At 41.5% G+C, this 16,281-nt stretch overlaps 1 pseudogene; it reads right to left on the bottom strand.

Annotated features, from left to right (window-relative positions):
* Window positions 1-12,345: 12,345 nt before the first annotated feature.
* Window positions 12,346-12,463, bottom strand: LOC126089694 (5S ribosomal RNA; annotated as a pseudogene).
* Window positions 12,464-16,281: the final 3,818 nt, after the last annotated feature.

Below are 16,281 nucleotides of genomic sequence, written 5' to 3'. Positions count from 1 at the left end.
GCTTCAATGTCGTCTTTGCAAGGTCCTGCTAAAATAATATGTCGTAAATGTTCAGGCAGTTTGATTAAGCAAATGCAGATGAGTTCTGAGGGGCTGTATGGGTTTGACATTTACTGATTCTTGTGCAACATGTCTTCAAAATATTTCACAAGACTGGAAAATTCAGATTGTTCGAAATGTTTCATCATTATGATGCTATGTTTTACTCGGTCTTATGTAGCTTGAGACCAATATGCTGAGAGGAATGCATGGTAAAATTCTTCTTCACTGTGACAATCGTGAATGACCGATCGCATTCTTACAGCTGGTTCATTCTCCAAGTAGCCACACATAAATTCTAATCTGTGTTCTAATGACCAGTTGGGAGGAAAACAATGAGAGAATTGATGGAGCCATGCTTGTGGATGAATGTCGTTGCCAGAATTCTTAAACGTTTTGAATTTACGTGTAGTAATGAACAGCTTATAGTCAAAATCATCGTGTCGGCGAGTAGCATATCGGTCATTGTTACTTCGTGTCGGCGGTTCCATCTCAAAATTCGGTGTACCTTGCCAATTTCTTTCATAATTTCCGAAGTGCCCTGTGTTATTATTTTGTGGCTGTTCCGTATTTCTGTGTCCCTCTTCCCATATTGGAGCGCAAGTGTCCTCTGAAATATGAAATTTTTGTATTACTTGTGCCAACTGATCTTGTACTTCCCGCATTTCTCTTTCGTATTGCGTATTAATTTGATTCTGATTTTGTTTGAATTTCTTAATTTGTTCATACTCTTCTGTGTCAGTGATGGCTACAGGTCTTGTGTCATTCAAATCATCATCTACCTTTGTAGATAAGTTAGTGAACTGATCTGAAAGTTCGGCTACTTTCTCTGATAATCCTCTAATTTCCCCCATGTGTCTTTCTACTGTGTCCTTTAAGTTTTCCTGAGTTTTTGCAAGTTGCGTAACCGAATCGGTAGATGCAACTGAGTCAATTTTAGCCCACAAGGTCTCATGATTTTCATGAACAATGGTTTGCATTCTTTTATGGCTGCTTCGTGATTCTGTAATGCATTTTCATGCCGCGAAAAAATAGGTTGAAAATGCTCACATATTTGTGTTTTTACGTCATTACAGACATTTTGACATTTCGATTCAATGTTATGTAACTCAGTAGTTAAATCCTCACGTGTTTATTCAAGTGTGGTGTCTAACTTCCGAAGATTTTGTTCCATTGTGTCTAACTTTTGAAGCTTTTGCTGTGTTTGTCTCTGATTTTGTTCCATTGTGTCTAACTGTTGCTGTGTTTGTCTCTGGTGTTGTTCCATTGTGTCTAACTTTTGAAACCTTTGTCCCATTTGTATCTGATTGTGTTCCATTTGTTGCATTAGCTGTAATAACAGTGCACAGGTGTCTGAAACATGTTCCTCAGTGCTATTCGTCAACGCATTTGAACCGGCAATATTCGCAGTTTGAATAGCAGAAAATTTGCCTTGACTTATTTGAGAAAAGGGTGAGGACGCAAAACCTGAATCTACAGTATTTGCAAGATTGTGTCCTGTCATTTCGGATTCCTGAGGCAAGCTGTTGCCGACCGATCGATCGATAATGCTTCCCAGTTCACTAATTGTCTCACTGTCTACACCATTGTTTGAAGCCCGCTCCATTTCCCTATGTACAATTACCAAATTACTACTTTGAACATTAGTTAATTCATTACTCGGTGGCGCAAACACACTGCTTTCGTCTTCACTGTCATTTCTCAGTTTACTTTGGAGCCTAGTATTACGTTTTTCACACGCCATTATTGTAACAATATTTATGACAACACAAAGAAACACAATTTGAAGAGTAAAAATAAGAGAACACATTAACATAGAACTGAAAATAATATCTAGTTAATTGCAAGCGCAGCTGCGAAATACTTGGTGCAAATCTAAATGCATGCCACAACTGTGTACAACAATAAAAAACTACAACTACAAAGGAAATTCTCTCTATAATTACGCGCTAGCAATAAACAAAAGCTACACTAATTACACAAACTACAAGACAAAATCAGAAGATTCCAGTGAGGTATCCTAGGCTAAGGGTCGACATATGAAACGTCCCCTTAGAACAATTATACACGACTGTGCTTGAACTGACACACAATATTTTTAGCGCAACGCAATCTGACTCTCAGAAATCCCTACAAAGGAATGGCCCTGACTAACATTAACCTGTACCTTTCACAAATCACTTACCTCACAAAAATCTTCGTTACTCGAACTACTGCAATACAGCGAGCGCCACTACTGCCAGCTAAATAAAAGATTCAAACTACTGAAGGCACTAACTACTGATAGGCATAGTTAGCAAATGAAAGATTTTAATAGAGAACAAACAATGTGTGGTGTCACCGCCAGACACCACACTTGCTAGGTGGTAGCTTTAAATCGGCCGCGGTCCATTAGTACATGTCGGACCCGCGTGTCGCCACTGTCAGTACTTGCAGACCTAGCGCCACCACATGGCAGGTCTAGAAAGACGGACTAGCACTCGCCCCAGTTGTACTACGACTTTGCTAGCGACTACACTGACGAAGCCTTGCTCTCAGTTGCCGAGAGACAGTTAGCATAGCCTTCAGCTAAGTCCATAGCTACGACCTAGCAAGGCGCCATTAGCCTTACAGTGATTGTAATTAACCGTATCTGGAGATGGAGATGGAGTCTCATTTGTATCGTCAATAGCGATGTACCACAAGGATGAATTAAAGTTAAGTGTTCAAGGAGCTGCATACTTTTCTTATAGCATTAATTAAGTATCCTGTTCCAGAATTCACGCCAGCCGGCGTGTGTGTACGCGTGCCTTTCGGCTACCTTCAGAGTGGTGTGGCTGTTTTGCTACGCCACAACACAATGTATTTACCTTAATAATCATCAAAAGTCATAATATATACAGCAGTTCATGATATCCAGTATTGAAAATTTCAAAACTCCGCCATCTCTCTCCCCACATCCACCACTGCTGGCGGCTCACCTCCAACTGCCCAACGCTACGCGCTGTTCACATCCAGCTGCCGCTGCCCAACACTACAATGGCAGACAACAATGCTAACTAGCCACAAACTGCACACAGCATAGCCAGTGATTTTCATACAGAGTGCTATGTGGCGTTACCAATAAAAAAACCTATACAGTCTACTTACACAAGTAGTAGCTTGTTGAAAATGGATGTAGCAGTATACTGTACACCTTTCTGCACAAGAGTTAAGGAAGTCCGATCCAAATGATGGGTTGATTTTTGCCGAATATTAACCGAGTGAGAGCTGCTAATTCTTGGAAATAAGCTAATATTGTTAACAAGAAATGATAGTAAGGAATATATATATTCAGAGGCCAATGTCAAAATACCCAGACTCGTGAACAGGGGTCGACAAGAGGTTCGTGAACTTACACCACTTATTTCCCGAACCGCCCGTTCCTGAGCCAAAACACCCTTTTAGAATGGGAAGAGTTACCCCAAAATATAATACCATACGACATAAGCTAATGAAAATAAGCAAAGTAGACAAATTTTTGTGTCGAACGACCACTCACTTCAGACACTGTTCGAATAGCAAAAAAATGGCAGTACTAAGTCTTTGAACAAGATCCTGAATGAAGGCTTTCCACAACAGCTAACTATTTATCTGAACACCTAGAAATGAGAACTGTTTAGTTTCACTAATCATATGCCAGTTCTGTGAAATTAAAACGTCAGGTTTTGTTTAATTGTGTGTCAGGAACTGTAAAGATTGAGTCTTACTGTGATTTAGCGTCAGTTTATTTTCTACAAGCCATCAACTTAGATCATGTACTGCATTACTTGAAACCGAGCCAATGTTGCACACAACATTATTTACTACCAAGTTAGTGTCATCAGCAAACAGAAATATTTTAGAGTTACCCATAATACTAGAGGGCATATCATTTATATAAATGAGGAACAGGAGTGGCCCCAACACTGATCCCTGGGGCACCCCCCACTTGACTGTACCCTGCTCAGACCCCACATCACAGCCATTATCAACACAGTGAATAATGACCTTTTGATGTCTGTTGTTAAAGTAAGAGGTGAACAAATTGTGAGCTACTCCCAATAATCCATAAAGGTCCTACTTCTGGAGCAACATTTTGTGATGTACACAATCAAATGCCTTAGTTAAATCAAAAAAATATGCCAAGCGCTTGAAACCTTTTGTTTAACCAATCCAGTACCTCACAGAGAAAAGAGAATACAGCAACATAGGTGAATAGACCATACGGCAGTTTCCAATTATTAAATTTAATTAATTATTACATTTAAAGTCTGACACTCCAAGTATAAACCATTTTGAATCAATTACTGCACATGAACTGATTCGTTATACCCCCTCCAATCATTCCTCCTATTTTCGATACCCTATTAACGTCTGTATTTACGTAATCTCTTTTTATCGAGACGAAGGTAGCTCCAATCTCTAAGAGCCGTAGTGAAAACGTACTCCAGTATGGTATCAAAGCATCTCTCTAGTGGTAAATACTTTCTGGATTTGTCTCGGCAGTAGATTTCGCAGCCAGAAGTTAAACGGTGGCTCGTCTGTCTTACGACGGATAATAGTGAGATGACTGGCTCTAGACGCATCTGTATTCAGAATAAATCGTCTTATGGTGCGCCAAAACAGCTTATTATAAATACTAAATCTGTAACGTGGTGGCTACCGCATATTCTGCAAAAATGGAGCACACTATTTCCGAGTGCTCTTATGTCCTATGGCTACATCATTTTGAAATAAAGGCTTTGAAGTCTCTGAAGTGAGGTAAGATAAGCTCATAATCAAAACACTGTCACTCATTCTGCTCAAGAAAATTGAAAATTAAAATGCTACAATTTGATAAAAACGGTGGGTGATATTAAATTTAAATTGAAAGGACAATGTCAGTATAGTCATACTCTGGAAAAAGTCCGGTAAAGGTTCATCGTGCTATTTACAAATTAATTTAAAAGAATGAACATGAAGTGAATACAGTGTCTGAATTTGCACACGTGACGAAGCGCCAGCGTCGTCATTCCGAAAAAACATCTTGTTCAGTTTATTGACATCTCCTAAACTGTCGCGTAGATAAATGTTTATAAAGCTACAATAGAGTCCATAGGTTTGGGAAATACAGTGATGTCATATGGAAGTAATGAAGACAGCCCAGATGTCTATGGACATGGAATGGTTTGAGAAAAGAAATAGCTTTGGCTCACGTATTGAGGTATACCTGGAATATAGCTCTAGGATAATACTGGTCAGTATTGGAACCAAGGGACACTGCGGTAATAAGGAGACGCAGGTTGTCAAGCGACACGGGAATACGAAAAGGGTGAAGAACCGGAAGAGATGGTATTGAGTAACTATCGATTGTAAAAGAAATTAAAGATAAGCATGTCTGATTGAGCTCTGTTCGAAAAACAAATTGGTTATAACAAATACACTTTTTCAATATCACACACCGAAAAGATACACCTGGAAGGTCCCCGGAGATTTAAGAAGTCAACAGTTCGACTGAATTTTAGTTGTTACATTTTACAAACCAAGTTAAAGACTGCGGGAACTATCCAGATCCAAATACAGACACTAACCACAACTAGTCATGACGAAATGTTAAGTCAGGTTACATATCTGAAGAAAATGACAGTAAAGCAGTAATGGTAAATAAAGAAACTGAACAGTGAAGGACTGACAAGGTATTATGCCCACGAAACAGACAACTTAAATAAATATTTGCAGCATGTTGGACTAAAAGAACAATGGAAATAAATTAAATGTGGCATTCATAAAGCTGCAGAAAAGATAGTTGGGAAAACTGTATCCAAAGACGAAATGAATTACAACAAATGTTATTCAGCTTATTTCGAAACAGAAGACTATGCCAAAACGTAGTTGATGAACACTAAAAATCTGAATACAGGAGACTGAGGACTCAGTCAGTAGAGAAGCAGAAACGTGAAATAAAGTTTTCTTGGGGAAAAGTGCACAGAAGTGAAAGAAATTATGCGAAATGCAAGAACAAAATAATACAGTCTAAATAACAGCAAACAAATTTTTGAGAAACGGAAAACCATAGTATTAGGTATCCCAGAAAACAAAAGTGGAAAAATGCTATTGGTAAAGACGAGTTAGAAATGGAAACAATAAATTAGGAAATTGTTTACGGAGGGGCACCTCTATCGGAGGATGTAACACGGTAAAAAAAAAGGGTAAAAAATTGCAGAAAGCTCTCAAAGACTTATGGAGCAGGAATCAGTGGTTATTAATGACATTCGTGCAGAACTAATCAACATTACTAGCATGAAATTGAAACTACTGAAGCTAATTACGTCTTTCATAATAATACTGGGGAGATACCAAGCGACTTCCATAGTTTTCAAACCGAAAAAGGGGCAATCACGAAAAGTGAGAGTGGCAAACCTTAAGCCTGATATCACATGTATCAAAAATTTCCACAATATAATTCTGAGAATAGTTGAAAAGAACGTGCAGGATATTTTAAGTGAAGATCAATTTGAATTAAACACGGTATTATAAACAAGAAAGGCGAATCTGTCTATGAAGGGTTCTCATCCTAGAACAATTATAGGAGAATCAACCGTCGACTGTGTAGAACTGCAGGAAGAATGTGATAATGTTATTTGGCTATAGACATTTCGAGTGCTGAAGAAAGCGGGTATAAATTAAAAAAAAAAAACAAATAGTTCATCGTTACCCAGCGTCTTTAAGAGCAAGGTTGATGTGATTAGGAAATCTAATAGAGAACTAGAATCAAAGTTCTGAAGAGGCATGGGACACGGTTATGCTATCTTCTCTCTTACGTTCATTGCTAGCATCCAGGTAGGTGTAGATAAAGTCCTTCGAGAAATATCTGAAGTTGGGGTAAAAATTAGTGGGCAGAAGGCAGACATGCTGCATTACGGAGGTGATATTGCTAAGGTCACAGAGACGAAAGAAGATCTAAAAAAGGTACTCAGCATAATGGTGACAATGCTCTGTAATCAGTATGGTATGAGAATGAACAATGAGTGAATGAAGTGGTGTATGCAGTACTGATCAAGAACGTGAATGAATATCTAAAATCGAGATTTGGAAAAGTGATCTAGAAGTGATACAGAAATTTACCTATTTGGGAAGAAGAATCACAAGGAGTCGTAGAGGGCGGGTCTAAATTATGAGAGAAATAGTGCTGACCAAAATTTCATTTAATTTGAGAAATAATTTACAAACTCAGAAAATCAGTCTTGATATAAGCAAACGAAGCATAATGCAACAGGAAAGATAGAGAGAAGACAGCTAGAGGCCCTGGAGGTTTCGTGCTGGAGAGATAGAGGTACCAATGAAATGATGCTACGAAGAATGCGGGAAACCAGTTTGCGACCGAACCGCTGAATCTTTCCATCAGTAAATGGGGTATGTTCTCAACTGACTCGGTTGTTTTAACCCCCTCCACTGACGGAATGACCCACTTCCCAATTCCGTATGTATAAAACCAATACGGACTTATAGCTGTCACGCCTTTGCGCTTACTGCTACGTATTTTAACTGTAAATAGCTCAGTCCCAATGGTAAGAGGCAGTAGTGAATTCACGTAGTTAATATTTGAATCCAGCACAGCTGCCACAAACTCAGCTCACTTTTACTCCACTCCTACCCTCGCCATTGCACCACATTAACTAGGTGCTACGTGGACCTTGCTAAACTCACTTGCGTATACATTTTTGACCGTTACTCGCCAGTATTTACCTAATGATTAGTACACTCCTAACCGGACTATTTCCCTAAGAGCTGTGATGATTGAACGGGTTCGATCCACGGCCTACAGTGCCCTACAGTTCACACGGTAACACTGCCTACCTGACCCACTTAACTTGGTAGTGAGCTTATGTATCCAATCGCCACTGCTAGCAGCAGTGGATAATCCTATCAGCACGACGAGAGCAGCAGACTTACCGTCGAATCCTCCTGAAAATACTTATAACTACGGTCGCCAGCTCTGAAGGAGCAAAAGAATAAATCAATTTTTGGGCTCGTTTCAAAGTGAAATGGCTTGAGTTGAATTTAAACTTAATTCTGAATATTACTATTTCTGATCATTCTAGATGATTCTACAAAGCAAATACTCTCTCAATTTCTGTGAGTTGGCTTGGTAATTACTACCAAGACAGTTTATGCAACTTCGGTTAACAAAATTCTATCCTTCAACTTATTTAATGATTTTGGATATTACTCTTTGGACCATTGATACAGAATTAGTTAAGTGACTTTACTTGAAAGGTTGCTCAGAAAAATTTAAGTAACTATAAATAGGCGACTCATTCTGGTGTGACCATAGCTCTTTTCAACATTCTTATACGCTAAAGTATTCTACAACCAAAAGAATTGTAAATGAAAGAGGCGATGGTGGCCTCAGTCTGATTTCACTATACTATGTTTGAGGTTACTACACTTTACAATGAACAACATGCGTCATAATTTTACTCATTACTATATTCTGTCCTCTGCACTTGCGTAAAAGAAAACTGGTATTCTCCTTTTACATGTATACAAAGTTCGACTTAACAATTGCAAGCAGTCTTGCCTTGGGTAGACGTGTTGGTGCTGGTGGTGAGATGCATGTGGCTAACGCAGCTCTTCACGCCTCATGCCCTTAATGGCGGCTGGAACTATGAGCTGTAGCACTCGTATAAGCTACTGCACGTCCGCCATAAAATCTGGGCACAGGAACTCTTACAATCAGCCCCAGTGGCATAAAGGCGGCTTCAACAACCATTCGTCGCGTTTTACTCCAAAAACGGCGACGATATTCGCCTCTTCGCTGTTGCACAATCACTTTTGCATGAGCACAGTTACGCACGTCCGATCACGTCAACACTCCCCAGGCCATTCCATTGTTCAGTCTCTGTGTCTCCAGCTACCCCTAGCTACGCTCGTATCACCAAGAGTGGGGGCGTTCCCCTACCACCTTTTTACCGAAATCATTTAGTATTTAAGAATATTTATATTTACTACCCTGGAGTCCATACCAGTCATAATAATTTACTATTATCCCTTTACAATATTAAATTATACAGTAATAACTTATAATTACCAAGAAAAAGAATACATTTGACTCCGAGAGCTTAGTGTATTGTCTGACAGGCAGCGCTAATTCCCAGTTTCGCCAATAGATGGCATCAGGGTGCACTCCCTGGCAGTCTCACACAAGCGCGCCCGTTTCCGACGCGCGGGCTCCAAATTACTGTCAGCCCACCATCATTTCAGTTCCGTTACAAGTTCTCTCTGGGTGCTCATCCGTAACAGAAAAGAGAAATCATTACTACAAATTTAAAGACGCTGTTGTGCCACGGTTCCGTTTGGTGAAGCATACAGCTCTTGTGTCCGACTCAACAAATCGATATTGACAGCATTGACCATGTAAACTGAATTCAGTGGGAAATAGGCTTTTCACTCGTAAAATAGGTCTACTGTAAAATCCAACAAGTAGAAGGTCTACTGTAAAATCCAGCTGCTCGGAAATTAAAAAATTGTGTGATTCAAGACTCCTCAGTAAGTAGGTACGCAGGTGTAAGAAAATGTATTCAGTAAGCTGGCATTGCAGATTACGCAACCCAAGGTCCATGAAAGAAGGAGTTGCTACATATGACAGCACCGTCTGAGCTTGTGGACGCTCTGGCATGACGGGAAAGCTGGGGCTAATGATGTCATAGTCGTCCAAGTTAACAACTGCAGCTGTTAACCGGCACCCTTTGGTATGTACAGCCTGTGCCATCTACGCATGTCACCATGGTCTGAAGACGCTCGTATCTGACGGAAAGTGGTTCGAAAAGAAATGGATTTTAGTTGCGCTCTAGAATGTTTTTATTATACTTTCTACTTTCGTTACTGTCCCACGTTCCAGGAGCACGTACGTAAATTCGGACACATAAGAAGCTTTTCAGAGACGATATAGGGTAATTATAAAGAGAAAAGGAACTATACTAAGCTTATGTAGAAACACAATTTTTTAATTTCCAAACAGTTGGGTTTTGCAATGGGCCTCCTGTTTTACGAGTGGTAAGCACATCTGCCACTGAGTCAAGTTCACGTGGTTAGTGATGTCGATATCGTTCACACCTACAAAAACAAAAGCATCTGTACATACTTCATAATTTCGACGCCTGAATAAAGTTAGAAGCGAAGAATTATCTTTATTTTTATACTCTGATATTTTTTGTCTTTTATGACTGTCCACGTAGCTCCAGAGGCATCGCATTGTACATGTAGATACAAGTTTTGCGGCAAAAAAGTCCATTTTCTAACTGTAAATACGAGTATGTAAGGTGTTACTTAGATTATGGACCCCTTAGTGAGCAGCTCGAGGTGTATTCACTATTGCGGTAGTCGACTGATGTATCCGAGCAAGTCGGCGGTCGCTGAACATTGTTTGTCGGAAAATCACGCCATGGAGTATGACCGCACGAGGATTCTGGTACAGACGTCGAGATACTGGGACAGCGTTGTTAGAGAGGCCATCGAAATTCGCACCAATGACGACCACATAAACCGTGACTGTGGCTATAATCTTAGCAAGGCTTGGGAACCAGCGATTGGGTTAATCAAGAGTAAATCGAGCAAACGTATAGTTGTGACGACCACGGTGGACAGAGCCATCACACCGACGTCATCTCAGACGCCGTCGCAATCTGTTCCACCGCGCGACCGTGGCGCGGGGCGCGGACGGCGGATGGAGTGCGCCGCGGGCGGAGGGTATTTAAATTGGCTGCCGCCGCGACCGAACCCAGTTCCCTCTGAGTAGCCATAGCGTACGGATCTCCGTGCCGGCACGTTCACAGGAGCTCAGTCCGTCAGTTCGCCTGATGATAGCGACATGTATGATCGCCGAAATATTGTGCCCGTTGGACACCATAGACCGGCAGCACACCCGTGGATATTTTGATTCTGTTATGTGTTTCATTCATGACGACAGATGGTTTCGATTTACTACAACATTTTGTTCGTTTTCGCTAGTACGTATCCCAGTCTTTAATCTGCGCGAGATTCTCGCGCGTAACACTAGTGCCCTCTCTCGTTAGATGTGTTCCTTAGCACAAGTTTCACTTCCTTGACACTAGGATACAGGCAAATAGTTGTTCATATTTTCTATTGTATGTAGATGTTTTAAATAGTTCTGATATGTTTTATTTATTAAGACAGAGGGTTTGAATGAGCACAACTTTTAAAATTTTGACGCGCATGAGTATGTATCCATGGGTTTTAATGTGCACGGCTATCTCCCACATTTCACAAGTGCCCTCCCTCGATGAGACTGCCTACCCTAGTGCTCCCACACCCTCTTCACGCTAGTTCACAGGCTAAGTACCGATAATATGCCATGTTCACATCGACTACCTCTTCGTAATTATGCTGTACAGATGGAAGTGATATTTTAATTTTAACTACTGACGATGGCTTTGGCACGATTGTTTAATGCATCTACATTGCCGGATGTGATTTTAATGTGACTAAAAGTTTTTGTGCTTCTAGCTACTTTGGTAGTTTTTATGGTTACATAAGGCTATTAGTGCTTTTTTCTTCTATCTCAGTTACGTTGCTAAGTTTTTGCTAATAAAAGTGTCTTCCTGTTCAGGTGTGTTTTTCCTTCTGATGAAGGTATATTTAGATATACCGAAACCGTGGTCAAGTATTTCAATAAATCTTTATCCTGCAACTGTTTGGCTGTTACCATTAACCGTAAAGATTTTCAGCAGTTGCTGCTTCAGCCATGTTTAAACTTTAGAAGTATTTATAAAGTATTAATTATCATCTTTCCTTCTCTCTCTGTCTGTCTGTCTGTCTGTGTCTCTCTCTCTCTCTCTCTCTCCGCAAACCCCAATAAAAATCGAGCAGCGATCATAAACGTTGGTACTAGTTATTCTCCACACCTTCACGCTACAGTGGGTTACTTTCCCACCAATGGATGACATGGCAGCTCGGCTGTAGAAAAACTGGCTGTTAAAGTTCCATCACGAGAGTCACACGTTGTCATTTTGCGAAAGGCCGTCACGCAATGGTTTCTTCATACGTGAAAAGAGGAAGAAGTCGCAGGGTGGAAAATCAGGAGGATGCGAGAACTCCTCTCCGTCCGAACAGGCCTCGGAAGGCCCAACGGTACCGACCGGCCGTCGTGTCATCCTCTGCCCACGGGCGCCACCGGATGCGGACATGGAGGGGCACGTGATTAGTAAAACGCTCTCCCGGCCGTATGTCAGTTTACGAGACGGGAGTCGCTACTTCTCAATCAAGTAGCTCCTCACTTTGGCCCACAAGGGGTGAGAACACCCCGTTTGCCAACAGCGCTCGGCAGACCGGATAGTCACCTGTCCAAGTGCTAGCCCAGCCCGACAGCGCTTAACTTCAGTGATCTGATGGGAACCGGTGTTACAACTGCGGCAAGGCCGTTGGCAGGATGCGAAAGGGGGAGTCAAAATACGAGGACTGAGTGAAGCAGCATGTATGACCAAGTCCTGCACACAGTGAGTTGGAGCGCTACTGTCCTACAGCAGATACACCCCTCTTTGATAGCTTCCAGTGGTGTTTGACTGTCTCCTACAAAGTTCTAAGCAATTTCAGTAGAATGCTTCTGCGACAGTTCGTCCCTAACGAACATAGCCTGTTGGCATCACTACATGGAAGACCCAGAACTTCTCGATAATGGTTGACTCTTCGCCTTTTTTTGCAATGATAGATCCATATGTATCCCTTGCTTGCTTTGTTCCTTTGTCTCGAAACAACAGCGATTGAGTAGCTAAAGAAGTCATCTGAAGTGTCCTGACACAGCTCCAAAATTTACGCTGCTGTCTCGTTGAATAGGTATGAGCAGTCACTGAATCCAGCAAGGGACAAACTGCATCGTGCGCGAAATGTCGTAGAAGATTCGAGAACTAAGCTATGACTGATGCTCACTTTTATTTCGACTCTTCCAACGGCGTTCTATGGCACTATGTTGTGGAGATTTAAATGTATACCTGTACTGTAGGGACGTACTCGTATCTACAATCAAGCAAATATTAATTGGGTAACTTTTATTTATTAAAATTTTGTCTAACACTTCGTACGCCTGATTTGTCAGATGCTAGTCACGTGGGACCATTGAGATCTTGCATGTGTTGAGCATAGTCCACACAAACCCATTGATTCCTAATGCGCATAACAGCTGACGTTGCTAGGTGGGATCGCGTCAGAGATATGAAGGTCAACTTTCTTTTTAATGGGGTGCTATAGTTTGGTACTTATTTTCTGATAGCGGGTATCGAGTCGAATGCAATGATGTGTAACAGTAAGGTCTTTGAAGGTCAACGAAGGTCAAAAAGGTGGCATGAACGTCAATTTACAAAAGGTGTTCGAAGTGATGACCATTGGTATCAATGCTGTCCTGCAATCTTCTTATCATGGACTGAATGCTATTCCTTATCACTTCGGCACCTATCGAAGGACAAGCTCTGACAATTCTCTCTCGTATATCGTGCAAATAGTAAAAATTCGCCGAATACAGCGTATCCATCTAACGTGCCATTGACATGTAAACACGATTCGACGGTTTCGCAATACAACACTAATAGGAATGGTCAGACTGGTATCGTCGAATCAAGCGAACGTGAATGATGTATTCCTTCGAAGAAAAAATCCATTTGCTTCTCATTTACGGAGAATGCCAACGAAATACAAGGGAGCTAGAGACTTATACGCTGAAAGGTATCCTCAACGTACTCACTCTACGCGTCGTACATTTAAATATGTGTATCTTAAATTCAGAACAACTGGATCTTTAACGCATCGGAAACATATCCGGCAAAGGAAAGTTACTAACGAGGAAACGGAAATTGGTACTCTGGACACTGTGGTTCGTGGTTCGAGATCCTTGTGTTAGTTCGCGTCAAATAGCAACGGAATCTGGCATGATCCAGACTAGTGTTGTTCGTGTTCTGCATCGTCATAAATATCATCCTTACCATATCAGTATCCACCAAGAATTAACTGGCACGGATTGTATGAGTCACACTTAATTCTGCCGATGAACTCAACTTCTGTTTCAGAGGGATGACGCAAGTATAATTTGATTTTATTTACTGACGACGCTATATTTGCGAACCATGGTAATGTAAATTTGCATAACATGCATTATTGGCGAACTGAAAATCCATGTTGGCTGCGGCAAGTTGCACACCAAAAACCGTGGTCGGTGAATGTATGGTGTGGGATTTTGGAGGACAGAATTATAGGCTCCTGTCTGATCGTAGGAAAACTTAATGGTAGGAAGTCCAAAAAATTCCTGCAAAAAACATTAGGTCTTTTATTGGCAGAAATACCTTTAGGAACAAGGAACAGAATGTGATAGCAACACGATGAGTGTCCGACACATTTTTCGCTGTTGGCTAGAAATGAGTTGGATAGGCAATTACCAAATCATTGGATTGGACGTGGAGGAGATGTGTCGAGGCCGTCTCGTTCGCCAGACTTAAACGCCTCTGGATTTTTTTGCTGTGGGGATTCGTGAAAGATATTGTTTATAAAGACCTTCCAACAACACCTGAAGCTATGGGAGAGAGAATTGTCATTGAATGTGCTTCGATCAACACCAATGTGATATGGAATACAACTCAGTCCATGATGAGAAGATTTCAGCACTGCATTGATACCAATGGTCATCACTTCGAACATCTTCTGCAAATAGACATTCATGCCACCTTTGTGACCTTCATTGACCTTCAAAGACCTTACTGTTACTCGTCATTTGATTCGTCTCGAAAGCCGCTATCAGAAAAAAGTGCCAAATATAGCATGCCATTTAAAAAAACAAAGTTGAGCTTCATATCTCTGAAGCGACCCCAGTTAGCAACAAAAAACCAACGTCATATTATGGCCCCCGTTGTTCCACTCAACTTTTGTTCCACAAACTTTTCAACTCCTATCATACTTTCTTGGTGGCAAAAGTTAGTTACCCTGTATAAACCAATGTTCTAGCTTCAATCTTCATAATGTTGGTAAGAAACTTTTAGAATTCAAAAATTAATTAGCTAATGATATTTCATATGAAGTTGTGTCACCAGTACTGAAACCGCTGAAACGTTTGGTAAGAGTCTTTCCTACTAGCCAGGATGGATTCTTCCAGTTGTTTTTCCATATCGTGTCCTCAAGGTCCGACTGCCTCAGACTTTTACTGTCTTTGATGCAGAATTGTCTGCGATCTTGCGGGCACTGGAGCACATGAGACATTCTTCCTCTCCTAAATTTCTTGTCTGTTCCGATTCACTCAGTGCCCTTCACTCATTGCAACGTTTGTATCCGGTAGACAAAATTGTCCAGACCATCCAGGATGCCCTCCTCCCACTACAGCGACTGGGGAAGGTTGTAGCTTTTTGCTGAGTTCCGGGGCATGTCGGCATTGCTGGGAATGAAAGGGCAGATCTCGCAGCCAAGGAGGCGTGTATCGATCCACAAGTATCTCAGTGTGCTATCTCCTTGCACGCACTCACCTCGCTGTTGAGCTCACGGGTCATGCGTCGGTGGGAGGATGAGTGGCTGGAAGTGACTGACAATAAGCTCCGTATAGTCAAGCCCACAACGCGTGTGTGGTGTACTTCCTTTCAGCCCCATCGACGGGACGAGGTTCTCCTCACTCGGTTTCGAATAGGCCACAGCCCTATGGCGCATGGCTTCCTTCTCCGGCGAGAGGACCCTCCGTGGCGTCCAGGTCACTGTGCGCCACGTTTTATTGGATTGCGTTTTCTTTTCTGACCAGCGGGTCGCGGCTAACTTGCCAGCGGACCTGCCATCTCTTTTAGGCAACACTCGGACGAATGTGGTTAAAGTTTTAAAGTTCTGTGCCCTGTCAAATGTTTTTACAAAGATTTTAGGGAGAGGATTTTAATTTGCTAACTGTGTGACAAGCTCGCCCATATTTTATGCCATATTTTATGTAAGTGGCCAGCCAATAACAATTTCCTGTGACATTTTTGTTGCTATGTTTCCCCTTTCCTTAGGTTTTACTTTCTTCTTTTCCTGCTTTCTTTGAGTGTGTGCTTTAGTTTTCTTAGGTCCGTCCACATTCGTTCCTTTTAATGTGTGTCAGGGTGCTGATGACCTCGATGTTGAGCGCCCATAAGCCCCAACACACCGCACCACCACACCTTCCCAGAATGAAATTTGCAGCAACACTGGGTTGGGACCTTGCAGTACCACTGCAAGCAGAGTGTCAAGAAAGCTCATTTAGTATCGACATCA

This window comes from Schistocerca cancellata, chromosome 6 (genome assembly GCF_023864275.1).
Source record: "Schistocerca cancellata isolate TAMUIC-IGC-003103 chromosome 6, iqSchCanc2.1, whole genome shotgun sequence".
NCBI classification, from domain to species: domain Eukaryota; kingdom Metazoa; phylum Arthropoda; class Insecta; order Orthoptera; family Acrididae; genus Schistocerca; species Schistocerca cancellata.
The sequence above is the reverse complement of the archived record's forward strand: the minus strand, read 5'-3'. Positions and strand labels throughout refer to the sequence as shown.